The sequence below is a fragment of the Lichenostomus cassidix genome, chromosome 2 (assembly GCF_008360975.1).
Source record: "Lichenostomus cassidix isolate B80296 chromosome 2, HeHo_3.0, whole genome shotgun sequence".
In the NCBI taxonomy this organism is placed as follows: domain Eukaryota; kingdom Metazoa; phylum Chordata; class Aves; order Passeriformes; family Meliphagidae; genus Lichenostomus; species Lichenostomus cassidix.
In genome coordinates this window covers 3,466,759-3,481,610 of record NC_139482.1, presented here as the reverse complement: position 1 = coordinate 3,481,610, position 14,852 = coordinate 3,466,759, and the positions used below count along the sequence as shown (strand labels likewise).

At 45.6% G+C, this 14,852-nt stretch overlaps 1 long non-coding RNA gene across 1 annotated transcript; it reads left to right on the top strand.

Annotated features, from left to right (window-relative positions):
- The first annotated feature begins 7,053 nt into the window (after positions 1-7,053).
- On the top strand, positions 7,054-14,226 carry LOC146440726 (uncharacterized). Its single transcript, XR_014850361.1, has 3 exons — positions 7,054-7,104; positions 10,998-11,143; positions 12,345-14,226. It is a non-coding gene; the product is annotated as an uncharacterized LOC146440726 (long non-coding RNA).
- The last annotated feature ends 626 nt before the right edge of the window (positions 14,227-14,852 follow it).

The following is a 14,852-nucleotide window of genomic DNA, read 5'->3' as shown; positions in this document are numbered from 1 at the left end:
CCAATGTAACCTCAGAGCCAGCAGCCTTTATGGGCTGGAGTTGAGGTGCTTTAATCACTTGGGATTTTTATAGATGAGGTAGGGGAAAAAAAACCCAAAATCCTTGAGTGTGGATGGGAGCACTCAGAGGACACAGCCCCATAAAGAGGAAGCAATGTTGTGTCAGGAGGGAAGCACAAAACAGTGATCAGAGCTCTAAACTCTGGGATTTTAGATTTGAGGGACCACAGAGTCAATAAATCCCAGAGGGAAAGGGGCAGAGAGCTGCAGAGAGTGTGAGCAGAGCAGACAGGATTGCTTGGGGTGTGGGGCTGTGTGGGGCTCGTGCAGAATTTGGGGTTGAGTCAGGGATGCCACAGCAGCTGCTCACTTCAGGGAAGGACACAAATAGCTCCAGATCTGCCTGGCATTAGCACCAGCCTTTACAAATGAGCAATGCAAGCACTCTGCTGAAAGCTCAGCACTCCCTGGAATTCCAGCCCCTATCCCTGCCAACAGCCTGTCTCGCCTCTGGCTCTGAATGTGAGAGACTCAGGGGACCAGGTAACACATGGAAAATAAACTGCTGCAGCCCTGGGACAGACAGAGAAACCAGGGCCATCCTCACCACCCTGGTGTTGAGTGGTGCCAAGGGATCCCAAGGACTGAATTCCTCCAGTCCCACTGGAGCACCTCTTGGGAAGATCAGCATGGGGGTTTCACATGAGTAAGCTGTGTTTGTTGGGAACAATACCAGAACAATGAGTGATGTCAGCCCTGACTGCCACTTTTCCATCTCCATCACTGCTGTGTGTCACTCCAGGTCCCACTGCAGCCCTGAGGATGTGTTGGGAAGATTCCTCCCTGAAGCAGGGAGAAGGAAAACGCCAGGAGGGAGGTGAGCATGAGTGAGCTGTGACAGCAGCTGGCTGCAGCTGCCACCAACACCCCACTGCTCTGGGACAGCATGTTCTGCTGGGGGGATTTTCCATGCTGTGCCCATCCGAGGCAAATCCTCACTCCAGTCTCCTCCAGAGCTGCCCAAAACTGCAATTATGGTGAGCCTGAAGCAACACTGAGAAAACACTTAGGAATATAAGGCAGTCTAACCCACTCAAGGTGATGCCTCATGCTGCCTCCCCTCCCTCCCTCTTACACCTGGTGTGCTCTCATATATTCACACTCTACCTTTTCAAGACAGGAGGTGCCTGCTGAGAAGGCTGGACCCAAAATCATCAAGGAAAACGGGAGAAACACATTCACCGTGTTGTCAGCACCTAAAACAGTCTGGATTGGGATTTATGAAATGGCAGCAACAGCTTAGAAATGTGTGTGTAGTCACACACAGCATGGGCACAGTCACCACACAACATGGCAGCTCGAGGAGAATGAGATTTATTTATAAAGATTTGGGAAAACCTGCTCAGCTTTGGCTTTCTTATTCACAACTGAAGCCACGGGAGGCTGTGGCCTTTTAAAAGCTGAGAAGATGCAATTCAGCTCCAGATGTTGCTGTGAGTCTGATCTATAACCTGGACTTATAGAATACTCTGCAATACTGAAATAAGAATTGCAAACTTGGCCTTGTCTCATTTGGTGTCATGGGTTTGATGAGAATGTCATAAGTGGAGTCAAACAGCTCAGCTCTATCCCTGCAGCACATCTGAATTACAAGACAGATGTATTTTTGCCAGAAAACTCTTTTTTTTTTTGGAACATGCATTCTCTAATTAATTTTTATTTCATCATATCTCACCAAGCTCCAGCTTAATTGCCTTTTGGTACTGACAGTTTGCAAAGACATTTTGGAAGTAGATAAATCTCTTGCAGTTGGTTCTGAAACTGAAGAAACAAGAAATAGCTTCGAGTCAATTTTAGATTTGAACAACTTTAAAAATGAGTGATTACTACAGATGAGACTTTTATTGTGGAGGAGAGGATTTGTGAACTCAGAGGGTTCTTACTGTTTCTTCCTTGAATAGATATATAACCTTCAGTGACATTTTTATGGCTTGATATTTGCTGAAAGAGAATCAACTGACACAGTTACATGTATTCCAAAGAGCCTCGTTAGGACACATTCCTGCTCTGCACAATTTTAATGACACCAGAACCGTGGCATTTAACTGCTGTGTCCCTGCAATCTGGATTAGGAACTGGATTTTCTGACATCAGCAAGTCCACTGGGGAGTTCTTGGTGGAAATCAGTTCTGGTTAATGGGATGGGCAGGAGGATAAAGCTGGCAGAGAGACTGGAGGCAACCACACTTTTGAGAGAAGTTATTGAAGTTGAAGCTGGGGCAGGATATTGGTTGTGTCCATCCTGCCCTGACCCCAGAGAAATGGGAGTTCATCACGAAAAAAGATCTTCATGCAGAAATCTTGCTCACATTATCCTAAATGGGCACTTGCTGATGGAACAGGAGGGAAAAAACACCCCAAGCACACAAAACACACTTAGATCACCTCATGGAAGGCAAGGATGCTGGGGCCTCTATAGGAAAAATGGGTTTTCCTTGCATGAAGACACATCCTATACCAACTGACAGATGCTGGGATAGCTTCCCCCAGCTCTCCATGTGAAGGAGGTTATCCTGGATCTCTTTTGCTGCTGGAATGGTTTCTATGAGGGCACTTGGCACCAGGGAGATGTGGCCAACACTGCTCAAGTCATTGGCAGCTGCTTCAGAGACAGCCCTTCCCCTGAAACCCCAGACTCTCCAGCTGAAATTCACCTTTGGGTGAACAAAACCCTCCTCTGCTCCTGTCTGTGGGAGCAGATGTCACAATAGAGAGAGCTGATGTGGAAATACCTTTTTCAAGTTTTCTGAGCAAGGAAGAGGCACATGGGCATTTTGCCAGCCATCCAAATGTCTCTTGTGGGGTTCTGCCCAGACACCACATTTCTTCCACAATATTTGGGAATTTGTGCCAGATACCCAGGAGCAAAACTTAACACCTCATTCCTAGGAGGTGGGGAGTGGACAGATATCTGGGGCTGCTGTGAGCACTGCCACAGGCTGACACTTCAGAGAAGTGCCAGGAGTAGGCACCTTGCCCAAAGCATTATTAATTTTACAGGCAATTGGTTTTCAGTGTAATTCTTTCCTGCTGAACTGTAATTTGTTTGTGATAACAACAACTTCATTTCACTGAATGGCTTTTTAATGCTTCTAACCATACAAAAAAAATTAATTTCACCACGTGTCACCCTCATTGTCAGCTCAGCAGAGGATTATCCTGACTTGGGCTTACTCCTCCAGGGCCTAAGTATGGATATGGGATAATGACCAGATGGTTTACCTGAACAATAGAGATTTACTAGAATAAAGGAAGAGCATTAGGTCCCTGTGTGCTTTCAGTTAGCTGCAGGATTGAGGACTTTTTTGTCACAGCATCCATCACTGACAGGCACCAGAGAGCTGGAAATTAAGCACATGGAAATAATAATCACAGAGTAATGGCCTCCTGGCTGGGCTGAGCATCTGCTTTGCTTCCAGCTCAGCTGGTGAAAACTCTCTGCTCCTAAACAGGATGAATTCAGGCATCTCTGAGGGGGTGGTGCCTCTGAGTTTGTTCTGCCCTCCCAAACAGCAGAGTTTTGGGGCTGCTCATGGATCTGTGTGTCCAGGGACACTTTTGGAACATTCCCAGGTGTCCTAGAGCCCCTCAGGGACGTCTGGCCCAAGAAGGATCAGCAGGGCTCCCCATGGCTCCTGTCCCAGCCCAGATGTCCCAGTGGTGTGACTGTGCTCTCAGTGTCACTCTCCTGCCCCTGGGCAAACCTTTCTCTATTCCAGAGCCCACCATGGAGCAGGATAACCCCAGACAGCCTTTATCTGGGAATGGCAGTGAGGGAGGAACCCCAAAGCCTTACTGCAAACAGAATCACAGAGTCAGCTGGGCTGCAAAAGACTTTTGAGATCACCAAGTCCATCCTGTGGCCTAAATTCACCTTGACAATGAGATCGCAGCACTGAGGGCCACACTCAGGCTGTCCCTAAACACCTCCAGGGACAGAGGCTCCAGCAGGCCCTGGGCAGCCATTCCAGTATCTAATGGCCCCTTGTGTGGAGAAATCCTTCCTAACGGCCAACCTGAACCTCTCCCAGCACAGTTTAAGATGATGGTCTCTTGTCCTGTCGCTGGTAATGAGGGAGAAGAAATCAACCCTGGGCTGGCTGCACCCTCCTGTCAGTCATGCGTAGATGTGACAAAGTCACCCTGAGCCTCTTCTTTTCCAAACTAAACACCTCCAGCTCCCTCAGCCTCATCCATTCCCTTCTTTTAATCCCAGTTCCTCCCTCAAAAGGACTCTTTTTTTATTCTAGTTCTCCTGTCAGGTAGGTTGTGTGCCAGGAGCACTTTTCCCATGGTTTCCAGTCCCAGCAGTGAAAAAAAACCCACATTGTCCACTGCTTCTTCCTACCCATTTTGGCAGTGGAGTAGTCAGAAATAACCACTGCAGGATGACTGGATGTCTCTGCCAGCTGCAAAAGGGGCAAAATGGCAAAGAACCTCAACTGGGATTTACCACCTCATGGGCAGATCACACCCCAAATACTCATTGTGCTCCTAAAACACTCAGTGACTGTGCAAATACACTCAGGTGACCTCAAGCACTGCAGATGTACCCCAAGAAATCCAGTTTTTCTCCTTTTTCTAGCAGCAAGGCTGTTCTATCTCCCTTATATCCCTCAGATGTTCCTGCCTGAGATGTGTCAAATTAAAACCACAGCCATCAACAAAAACATCTGCTTTGGTATTGCCCTCAGCAGCAAAGCACTGAGTGTAATTAAACATTAATGCTTTTCTTATAAATCCCTCTGTATAAAAATTAATTTACTTAACAGGAAGGAAGCATAGAAGATGCAAGAAAGAAGAGGTTGTTATTAGTCCTGATTCCTGTCTTTCCCTTATCTTCTCTTTACACAGCAGACGAAAATGCCTGAAAATTAACCTTGCAAGGCTTGTCTGGTTCTTCTCAGGCCAAGAGATTGCCTTTCATTTTGGTTCCAGGCATGGAGCCAGAGTGTGATCATTTTAAAAGGCTGTTTAGCTGAGATAACTCATGTTTCTGAGTGGTAACATTTTCAAAAGACATATGTTTTATAAGCCCTTAAATCAAATTTTACTTGTGGCTTACGAACATGGGTGTGTGACATCAATTTGCAACAATTTCCTGGGTCCCCCAAACTGAATTCTATCAGGAGGAGCCAAATGCCTTCAAAGATCTGCATCCTGATACTCCAAGGGTTTGGCCCACCAGCAATATCCTGCACCCTGTCTGCCCTGCCACATCATTAGGTGGTAAACAGAAGGCAGTTTAGCCCTCAGGAAGAGAGAAATTCAAAATACGTCCTGTTTACTATCCCTGTCTCCTGGAAGGTACAGACAAACACAAAACAGTTGTGGAGCAGATGATGAAGAAGTGCATTTGCATTGGAGCCTTCAGGCTGCCAAGTGGCAGCATCAGAATTAAAAACAAGATGTTTGCTATTCCTCAGAATTATTTATTCAAGGTTTAAATGCGTTTTTCACGCTGACTTAGTGGGAATGGTCTTAAACATTTCACAAGTAGTAGATGTGAATTGTGGGGCAGATTAATTTCTGTGCTGTGGCAATTTGCATTGGGAAAACTTTCTCAGCAAACTTGGCTGCATCTCCTTTTGTTTCAATATTGTTCCTCTTTTGCCTGTTTGAGGAAATTAAATCACATCTTTTAAAAAGTGTAGGTGAGAAATGTACACCCTGACTCATTTGAGGAGACAAATTAGTTATTTCAAATATTTGTGGTCAGCTTGAGAGTCCAGAGGTGCAGTTCTGTGAATTGGCAAGGATTAGATAATTCATCTTTGTGGTCCAGGTCTCCCATGGTGGGACCTAAACATTTTTTGCTTTGCTTAGATGGCAATATTTGGATTTTAAAATCCCAGGTTGCTCCTGCTAATGTGAATAAATCGCTTCCATCATGCATAATGATCAAGCCAGTGGGTGGAATTCCTCAGGAGTCTGACAATCCAAGGATACTGCATCTGCACTGCAGCAATGCCAGACTGTCAGGAGGATGTGCTGACATCAGGTAGCTTCACCAAGGTAATTTTTCATACTCCTCTGTGGGGATATTGGGCTAATTGAGAGTGTAATTAGGCCAAATTACACTGGTAAAACCAGTACATGTAAAACCATGGTAGTTTAGGGACTCACATTCTTGTTTCAATCACAGAATCCCAGAATGATTTGGGTTGGAAGGGACCTTAAAGATCATCCCTGCCCTGGCAGGGACAACTTCCACTATCCCAGGCTGTTCCAAGCTCTGTCCAGCCTGGCCTTGGACACTTGCAGGGATCCAGGAGCATCCACAGCTTCTCTGAGCTGTTTCAGAGGTCTTAAATGTTTGGTGTATTTCAGGTCTTCATTGGGAACCCTGGTGTCCATTGAATAAAATGGTGGGAGAGCTCTTTGGGTTATTTCTGAGAAGAATTAACATGGAAGTTAAAGCTGTGGGATATTCCAATGCATTGCTGCTGTAAAACCCTGAGGCAAAAACAGAATCAGACCACAAGAACAGTGTTGTGACCTTTCTCTGCAAAACAGCAGGAAAAATCCAGATCCCTTTTCATACCTTTCTTATATGTTTTGCATTTATCCCTATAAACTCAGCCACAGGCTTTAAAAAGTTTCTCTGTTGCCCTGCCAGTACTTGCAAAACAGATCAATTCTACACTAGGGATTGCAATTTTGGCCCTGCTGGATGGCAAATAAAGACATGTCCCTCTTTCATGTGTCTATCAGATAAACTGGCTGAAAGATTAGCACCTTTTAATAATTTTTATTTTGGTCTTGCCTCAAATCACAAGCACTTTGGGAACAGTGAGTGAAAAACCTCATGGCAGGGACTGGGAAAAAAATCCCACCACTCCCCTTCCTCTTCAAAACCACAAAGAGACCACGCAGGCAAAGCTGAATATTTTATTTGTTTGTTTGTTTTTGCCTAAAAAGGAGAAGCCAGGCTATCTCTGAAGTCCAGTAATGACTTTTATATGGAGCAGCTGGGAGCCAGAGGGCAGTGATGCAATGGACTCTGGAAGGATCAGGTCAGCAGCTGGAGCCCTGACACCTCTGGTGAGTGGCAAGAGAAATGTAAATGTGATTGCTGTGACCCCTGGGTGTCTGAGGGATGACGAGGCAGTGTGTAATGCAGGAGCCTTTCTGCATTAACTCAGAGCCTTGCCCTTTTCTGGGTTATCACAGTCAAACTTACAGCTCCCCAGGCAGCACCCCCAGGCATCCTGGCTTTGGGATTTACTGCTGGAGACAGCACTTGCCAGGTTGGGGGAATAACGCTTTTTCCAAATCTCTGTGTGACTCCTGGTTTTATAGGGCTGGAGTGAAGCTGCTGCAGCCTCAGTTGCTCTGTGTTTTAGTTATCACTGGTTTTATGAGTGCAGAATGTTTTCCCATTTATTGGATGCTCTGCCTGGAATGCAGCGATGGATAATTTATTGAGAACAACAACAGCCCCTCTGCAACTGCTGTGGTGTTTGTCCAGGGCTGACAGGATGAGCCCCAGCTGTGTCCCTCAGTCCAAAGCAGTCCCAGCCTTCAGAGGGATCCTTCTCTTTCCTGGGATAAGCAGAGCTGCAGCAATTCCTATCACAGCTGAGCTTTTTGCTTCTCAGATTGGAAATCAGGGTCTAATTCACTGCTCAGATTTTGGAAGGCAGCTCAGAGGGTGATGGCTGAGCTACTCACAGCCTGATAGGAGCATTAGGGTTGGAAAAAACCTCCAAGATGATCAAGTCCAGCCTTTGACCCAATTCCACCATACCCAATAACCCAAATAGCAAAGTGCCACATCCACTCGATTTTTCAGCCCTTCCAGAGGTGGTGACTCCACCTCTTCCCTGGATCCAAAGCTTAACCACTCCTTCAGTGAAGGGAGAGTGTAACATGAAGCTTTCTGCTGGCAAATCAGAAGATTGAGCTCCTGTTCCTACACACATCTTTGATCAGCTGTGTCACGAGCTTCTCAAACCAATTTTGGCATTGTTTCCAAAACCCAGTTAACTCAGCCTTGTCCTGGGCTACATTTGTCCATGTGATGAAGGGACATCTCTCAGTCAGTTGTTCCTGGAGCTGGCACTGGTTGGCACCAGGATCTCCAGCTGATGGGCAAAACCTGGCTGGGAGCAAAGCAGGATGATTCCCCCTTCATGATGCTAGGAAAACCAACGTTTCCTTTCAAAAAAAGGGCATCATTCTAAGCCAGTCCCACTGCAACTCCTAATTTCCAAAAATTAGATGACACTGAAGTCCTTTTTTTTTCAAGCAATCCTTTCCCAGCTATAACAGCACAGCCTTTGCTGCTGAGTTGGGCTTTTTTCCCCCTTTAATTGGTCTACCTAGGGGTTGAATAATCTGTCATTTTCTATTTCCTGTGCTCAAATTCTGCTGGGGGTGGTGAGCAACTATTGTGCAATGCATTCTCTCTTGCTCCTGGAAGAGCTGGGAAGATTTTGAAGGTCCTCAAGCACACCAGGGAGCCAACTCACCTTGCAGGATGACAAAGAAAGAGCAATTATCTCCAACTGGAGCTGCAGGCAGGAATGAAAAATAAATACACAATACAGAAAACATGCCAAGGAACCCACAGAGCTCATGAAAAACTTTTTTAAAGGAGCAGATTTGATACAGAGCATCATGTCTCTCCAGTGCTAAAGAGAAGGAGAGAGCACAGCTGGGGGTTTGTAATTCTTTTGGGGGAGAAAAAAACATTTTTAAGGGATAACATAGCATGGCACACAGTGGGTTTCTGCTGTGTGAGTGCTGCAGGGGAAATGCTGAACAAGTCACCTCCTTGCCTGATCCCAGCACAGCCTTTCCCAGCAGACAGACAATGTGTGGGAATGGGAAAGACGTATTCCATCCTATGGAATGGAAACCTGCTTGGGAATGGCTGAGCCAGGGGCAACCTGAGCTTTTCAGAGCCCCCAGCTCACCTGCTGGAGAGTGAATCCTTACCTCAGAGGCAGGACTTTTGTTCTGGCAGAGCTGAACGCAGCTCCTGGGATGGAGGTTGTTGTTTTTTCCATGCTTTTTTCCCAGCAGTATCAGATACCAGCAATTCTCCCAGGGCACAAATGCCCTGGAGGCCCCACAGAGCAGCAGCCTGGCTGGCTCAGCTCTTGGCATGGTTGTGTTTCTGCTGGCAATTCCATTGGGAGCATTGGGATGAATTGGCTCCCACTGGCTCTTCAAACAGGAGCCATAAGCAAAGGCCACAGCTCTGAAGAGGCTGAATGTGGTATTAATATTCCTTTAGGAGGGAATGAGAACAGCTATTTTCCTTGGAAATTGTTAGCAAAGCATAGCCAGGTGGGGGTTGGTTTTTAATCCCAGATAACAAGTGACAGGATGAGAGGAAATGACCTCAAGTTGTGCCATGAGAGGTTTAGGTTGGATATTAGCAACAATTTCTTCACTGAAAGGGTGGTCTGGCACTGGAAGAGGCTGCCCAGGGCAGGGATGGAATCACCATCCCTGGAGGTGTCCAAAAGCTGTGTGGATGTGGCACTTGGGGACAAGGCTGAGTGGTGAAGGGGGTGGTGTTGGGGTATGGTTGGACTGGATGATTTTTAGGGTCTTCTCCAGCCCTAACAGTTGTGTGATTCTGTGATTTTGGGGGAGCACACCCAGCACAGCTGAGTGCTGCTGCGTGGGACCTCCACTGTCACACAAAGAAATTGCAGTGACAGCAGAACAGTCAATTGGTCAGAGCAAAGTGCCAGAACCAGGGTTGTTGGTTCTATCCCTGTGGATATCCCCATTCTGTGAAGAGTTGGGCCTGATGATCCCTGTGGGTTTCTTCCAGCTCTGAGTAATCTGTGAAATCTATGAAAAAAAAATTACTGGGAAACTTCTGACCTCTCTGTCCAGGTGCTGGGATGACATCTCTGGTGAGCAAAGTTGAAATGGATGATAAGGGCAGACTCTGGACTTCCCTACACTGCAAATGTGTCTTTCATCCAACAATAACCAATATGGAATTAAACCTTCTGAAATGCAACATTTGCTGGCTGCCCCTTCTTTTTTTTTTTTCCCTAAATATCCAGCAAGGCTGACTACATTTTCAGATGAGCTCAGGGCAGGATCTCTCAGTCTCCAGGCTTCAAAAATGTTTGGACAATACTCTCAGGCACAGGGTGGGATTTTTTTAGGGTTGTCCTGAGTTGGACTCAATGATCCTTGTGGGTTCCTTTCAATTCAGGATATTCTGTGATTCTCCACCACACCTAGGTTGAACAAAATGGATTCTGCTAAATCTGCATGGAGAATTCTGTACCTGCAGCCTCCAGGTGAGCTCTGAGAGCAGCACCCAGGAGCAGCAGATGCAAAACCAGGCTGACTGGGTGCCATGAGGGAGCAGAAGGAAATTGCTTGCCCCAAAGCAGTGTGAAATCAGGTTTCCTGAGTGAGCTTTCACACCCAGCAAAGTGCAGCCCAGATGGCAAGGCCTGTGTGTCTCTCCAGGCAGATCTGTAAATTATGACCTCTTGGCTCATTAAAACTGCCTGGTAATCCTGCTGCCCTCTTAATCTGTGCCAAGGGAAATAGAATTTAGGGATGCAAAACACTTCTGCTGCAATTGCCCAGTGATAAATATTTCATCTGCTGGAGGGGAGAAAAAGGTAGGAAGAAATATGTGGAATTCCCCTGTTTTTGATGGTTAAGGCTCAGGCTTCTCGTGTTCTTTGTCAGATTTCTGGATACTCTGAACGAGTTCTCTTCATGAGCTCAGACACAGAGAACAGAGAGGGATGAGTTTGTTTGTAGGTATTCCTTGTTTGACAGACACAGAATGTCTTACACACTGCCTCTGGGCAAGGTTCCCAGATAATATCAACTAGCCAGACTGGGTGCCACAAAAGAAAATGAAACCTGTTAATTCACTTGGTGTTGGCAAAAAAGAAATAAAATAGAAGTACGTACATCACTGTGTAATTCTTCTGATTTAGTGTCTTTAGGTTCACTGTAATGGAGCAGAGAAATGATCAGTTCTCAAAAAGGCACATTTTTTATGCTGAGGATGGCCTTTCACTGAAGAAATTTAATTATGGGCTAATCCTTTCCAGCAGCCTGAGGTGGAAAGAGATTCCCATTGGTAAGAAGTCATGGAAGTTCAGCAGCATTAAAGGCTGGGAGGAGGATGTGGGTCCCCTATAAATAGTGTAGGACGTTGGACTGAACTTGCCATTTCCTGCAGTGGAAAGAACTTTTCTTTCTCAATGCACTGCTGAGAACAGTTCAGCCCACTAATTTAATTTGAAGGGAATTTACAGGCAATATTGGGTCTAACATGGAATCCTGGCCCTGCTGAAGTCAATGGGAATTTTGCCACTAATTGCACGAGGATTTTACTCCATGTCCTTGTGCAGAGATGCCAGGAAAAGTGAAAAATGGGAGAGAAAATGGGAGAGAAAATTAGTGAAGTCCTGATGGGCTTTTTGGGAATTGAGCTTGGTCACTGAGCCTGAGTGAGCAGAGTGTGAGGAGAGCTCTTGAACAGGGAGAAAATTCTGCACTGGAAGGGTGATCAGGCATTGGAACAGGCTGAGCAGGAGGGTGGTGGAGTCATTATTCCTGGGAGTGTTCAGAAGCAGGGATGTGGCACTTGGGGATGGTTTAGTGGTGACCATGGCAGTACTGGGCTAAGGGTTGGACTCGATGATCTTAGAAGGCTTTTCCAACCCTGATGATTTTATGACTCTGTGATTCCAAAGGATCCCTAAGCCTCCTTTCTGCTCCTCACCATCCTCATCACCAAGAGGAAGGAATGTCAGAAACTGGAACAGCCTTTGTTAATATTTAGATCCAGGCAAAAAGCCTCCAAACCCTGGTTGTGGCTCCACTGCTCCAAATCTGAGTGTGGTAATTTCAGTGGGGCACAGAGGGTCCCAACTCTGCCTGTCCTCTAAAAAAACAAGAAACAAGACTGTCTTTGCAAACCCTGCTCCTGTCACACAGCAGAAACAAAGATTTTATTTTTACCTCCCTGCAGGAAAGCTCTGATTTAAATAAATTATAGGTGTATAAGAAAGAACACCCCCTCCCCTCCTGCACCTACGGAAAATTTGCTTAAATAACAAATCTGCATAGAGATGGGAGATGCTGTCATGCCTGATAGATGATCATGGGACAGCCCAATTGCATTACCAGGAAGACAGTAAACATTCTTGCTCTCCCTTTTAAAATAAATTATGCCCTGTTAATACATGTTTTTCTTCCACAATAATGCCAAAAATGAAATTACTGGTCCTGCATCAAAACACATCAAAGCTAAATGTGCTCATTTTCTGCTGCAGCTGTTGGATGCTCCCAGCTCTTCAAAGACCATTTCCTGGGACTTCTTGAGAGCCTCTTCACAGTGAGTCACCAAAACTAATCTCACTTCCCTGGAGATGTCTGCTGGAAAGCAGAATTTGGGGGAAGCTGCTGAGCTGAGGGAAGTTTTCACAGCTTCCTTACGGATTTAATGCTGTTATTGCCTCCAAGCTCTGAGGCAGAAATGCACCACAAACACCAGGAGAAGGTGGGGCCAGCAAAGCCTCTCTGCGAGCTCAAGATTGGCAGAAATCATGGAAAACAAAGTAATTGAGGAGCCATAAATTTTAAAGATGCCTTAACAGGTCAAATTCCATGAGTTTTTCCTTTGTGCAGCCCAACAACTCCAGGCTGAAGGGGAGCCTGGTGCATGCAGCCCCCTGAAGTGGGAAAACCCAAGGAAATCTGCTCTGTCTGGGGACTTAAGAGTCCTTTGAGGTTTTAAAGACCAAAAATCCATTTCAGAACCATTTTAAGGCAATTGAGCAGCAATTCTGCAGGACCCAAAGCTGAGCCTCTGGGATGTTTGAACCCTGATGATGATTCTCAGGCAACGTCAAGGTCTGAGTGCTTCTAGGAGAGGCCAGAAGAAATCTGTGCAACCACAGATATAAAGTCACTTCTTTCATCTTTTTTCCTTTCAGTGTGGCAGCTCAAAAGTCCAAGCCAGGCTTCAGGGATGTAAACCACAGCATAATAAAAATATCTTCTATTTGAAAAGGAACTAAGCACTTCTGTGGAAGAGACATAAGGCTGGAAACTGGAGTTGGCAGCTTAATGGTCACCCATGTAATTTCTTTTTCCAGAAGGAAAGCATGAAAAGAAAAGGTGACTTCCATAACTGAAGTCAGCTCAGGAAAACTGGGAAGGATTTGGAGACTTTTCAACAAAATTGCAGCCACTGCCAAGCCATGGTGTCACTAGGGTTCATTATCTGCAATGTTGGATCACAAATCTAATCACAAATCAAAGATTGCAAGGGCCACAGAAGACCAGTGCTATGCAACAACAACAAAAAATCAATCCTTGAACAAAAAAGCAATCTGCATCGTATTTCTGTGATACAGTAAGAGACTTGGATGCTAAGCAGTAGGAATAAATAAAATAAATCCATAAAAAATGAGAGCTCCAGTCATTCTCTTCTGGCCCACTTTGAATTTGCATTAATAGCAGAGGAGTAGGGATAATGACACGATCCCTTCCCAATTCTCTGAGCCACTCCACTCAAGTGACAAAATGGGACCACTTGTGGAATTAAACCAGAAGCCATTTGGATCACAGAGCTGTGTTGTTGCATGGAACCTCCTAATTACTGTGGTCCCAGAGGTTCATTAATTGTGATGGTCACCAGCTGGTATTTCACTCCTTTCAGACACTTTCCATTGAATGTTGCTCCAGCATTCCCTGATCAATAGGAAATCTGATTACAAGATGGTTCCTTGCCCACAAAACATTTGATTTCTTCCCCAACACACTGCAAGAGGAGGTGACAAACTGTGCATGAGGACACCCAGAGCAGAGGGAAGGAGAAAACAGATCGAGAGGTCACTGCAAGATTGGAGAGGCAATTTGAGGTGGATAGAGCTGTTATTTGGGGTTTTTAGCTGCCCCTGTGATTTAATACTTGAAAACCATCATGTGTTGGTATTTTTGCATCCAATGGGATGCTTTACTGATCTAGTTAATTAGTCAAAATCAACAAGATGAGCTGGGAAATTAGGACTGAGTTCTACCTCAGATTCAGTGGGTGATGCAGCCATTGAATGGCTCAGATCTGCCATGTGCAGGAGGTGAGGCAGAATGTAAGGTTAAGGGCTGTGGGTAGGAAAAAATCTGGTATTTCTGATTCAGTAGATTTCAGGAGAAAAAGAAAAACCAAACAAAAATACCCAACCAACCAACAAAAATAAAAAAAAAAACCTCCCCAAAAATAACAACAACAAAAACCAAAAAGAAAACAAAAAAAGACCAACACCAAAAAAACCACCAAAACAAAACAAAAAACCCCAAAAAACAGCCATAGGGAAGCACTGGCTGGATTATAACATCCCCTCAGAGGGGACACAGCTCTGTCCAGATGTCCCACTTCATGCAGAGCACGCAGGGCTGGTGGCAGCTCATTTCCTTCCCCCTGAATGCTCCTGGCTGTGTTTTTTTGCTGTCCCTCCACCTGAAGCATTTGCAAATGCATGAGTGGCTCAGGAAGCTGCCAGCCCTGGGGCAGGTGAACCCATTTCACCCTGACATCAGGAGGCAATGAGGATACTTCTCTCCATGCACAGGAACAGATTTTTTTTTCACCAGAAAGGCATCACCCCCTCGAGAGACAGAGATGCCTTCATTAGCTGCCTCTGCTCAGCTTGACACTCACACTTCCAACAGCCCAGAAAAAGCCAGGAGAATAAGGAGCTTCCAGCCACAGGGACTCAGCTGGTGTTTGACACTCAAAGCATGTAAGTTATAATCAAGCTGTGCTAATTTCCAGCAGC